The 2,246-nt window shown below is 35.3% G+C and overlaps 1 pseudogene; it reads left to right on the top strand.

Annotated features, from left to right (window-relative positions):
- Positions 1-425: 425 nt before the first annotated feature.
- LOC149254391 (uncharacterized) lies at positions 426-1,818 on the top strand (annotated as a pseudogene).
- Positions 1,819-2,246: the final 428 nt, after the last annotated feature.

Genomic DNA, 2,246 nt, shown 5'->3' with positions numbered 1-2,246 from the left:
AGTCCAAACTTGGGGAAATATTTTGAGATGTCTTGTTGAAGATAAGCCAAATCATTGGGATCAGGTTTCTATGCAGAAACAATGCTCATGTAACAACTCCGTTAACATGTGGACAAGGTTTTCTCCATTTCAATGATGTACTAGGGGAATCCAAAGAGAGTTGCAAACTTGATTTTGCAATAGACAAGACAGGGAGATGTAATGTCAGTTTTTACAGAGGGGTTTCCAACTTTGTACAAATCCAAGAAAAATTATAGGAGTATGGCATGAAATATCAAGAAAGCATAAAATCTAGATGCTTGCGAAAGATTTATTTTATTTGTATATGGTGATCAAGAGATGGTGCATTTGAGAAGAGAAACTCTCCCAAAGGGACCTACATTAAGTTGAACCTGAAGAAGACCAGTTCCAAGTTTGAAGGAAAAATGGAGGTAATGCATTTGAAATTGAGAAGTCACAGGGCTATAACATCTCACCCATTTTCAATTGTTGAACTGTGCAAACCATAATGAATAAATATGTGCAAATTTGTTTTCATTAAGTTGATAATTATATAAATACAATGTCCATGACTATTTGATTCAAATTCCAATGTTCCTTGGAATCCTTGTGACGGTTCACATTCTAGACCATGACCCTAACAGATCGGGTGCCCAACATCCTCCCCTTAGGAAGGTAATATTAGTGTTGGGAAAACCACATTTTTATAGAGGATTGCAAAAGAGACACTTGAGTTACGTGACCTTTTAGAGGTGGTTCCTAAGCTTATTTCTAAGTTTCAAGATTTGGGCCTGATCATTTCAATATATTGGATGCTTTCTATGTTGAACCTCAACAATATGCCTACACGTTTCATAATTATGTTTTTGTAACGAGGGTGATGCAAGAGTGAGAGACTACAGGTGGCTTAAAGCCTCTATGACTCATGGAAATAAGTGTTTTCGGTGATTGGGTGGTGTGTTTTGAGGTTCATTTTGGTAGAAAGGTCAATAGGCTCTCATACATTTATGCAGTGTAGTAACTTGAGAGTCTTAGTTTTCATACACTATGTTGTTCAAGTCTAATTTTATTATTGTCAAAGATAAATTAATCTACAAGTAAATTGATGTTGTAGTGTATTTATCCTGTTAAGAGTTAGTCTGGTTACTTTCTTTGTTTCTTCATATCTACTTTGTGTTCTAGTGCCTGCTTTTAGTGCAGTTGTTAAAATTTTAGCATTGGAAGCAAGAAGTTAGAAACAAATTTATTGGTCTTGAATATACTAGGTGTTTGTGCGAGTTGTTCATGAGGCAAAGTGGATGAATGGGATGGAGCTTAGCATCTATGATTCAAGGTTTGATCCAATTTTTTCTATTTTACCTGGGCTTGTACCTGGTGGGTTTATTTACTTGAGGACCAGTCGAGACACATGCCATAGACGTTTGCAGTTACGAAAGAGGCACAAGTAATTAACATGTCATTAGATTATTTGAGAGGTTTGCACGAAAAAAATGAGAACTGGGTCTTCCCAACTCAAAGTGGCAGTCATGAGTTATTGTCTATGAGCCAATTACCTCTTGATATTAACAAGTCTCTACATCTTGAGATCAAAGATCACACGTTTTTTGTACGCAGAGCATGTACATGCCATTATTCAGAAGGTAAGCCAAATATTGATCTTTGATATTTATAATCGACTTGCACGCTAATGCTGCTATATTTTATGATGCTAATTGGCTACTTCTAATGCAAACATGTCAACTTCAGGTTCCATCGTTAGTGCTGGATTGTGAGCCCAATATTTACTTCAGTAGAGACATTGAAGCAAAGCAAGGGTAAGAAATCTTTCACTGATTTGGTTTTTACTCATACATTGTGGAATAAAAAATTGATATAAAGAAAAAAAACACAATATTTTGACCTCTCAAGGAATGGAACTTCTTGATACTAAATATATTTAATTATGTTTTTTCTTGCATATTGTATTTCTTGATCCCCAAGATAAATAGTTAGAGGCATCCAAATAATTGTTGAAGGAAGAGAGGCACTTGATAGATATGCCGATTCACTGAAGCAGTGAGGAGAAAACCAATTTTAGGCTTATTTATCATTGGCTGGAATATAATTTATATCGGTCTCTGTCCAATTTGTAAATCAGTTTTGTACCATAAATTTATGTTCCCTATTTATGACAAGACATGGAGTTTGATCCTAGGGGATAGTTAAGTTTGTTCAACACCTTTTATACGAAAGACATAATGTCCAAG

The sequence above is a fragment of the Pinus tabuliformis genome, chromosome 7, assembly GCF_031772625.1.
Source record: "Pinus tabuliformis cultivar Carrire ecotype Pingquan chromosome 7, CPIR1, whole genome shotgun sequence".
NCBI lineage: Eukaryota > Viridiplantae > Streptophyta > Pinopsida > Pinales > Pinaceae > Pinus > Pinus tabuliformis.
The sequence above is the reverse complement of the archived record's forward strand: the minus strand, read 5'-3'. Positions and strand labels throughout refer to the sequence as shown.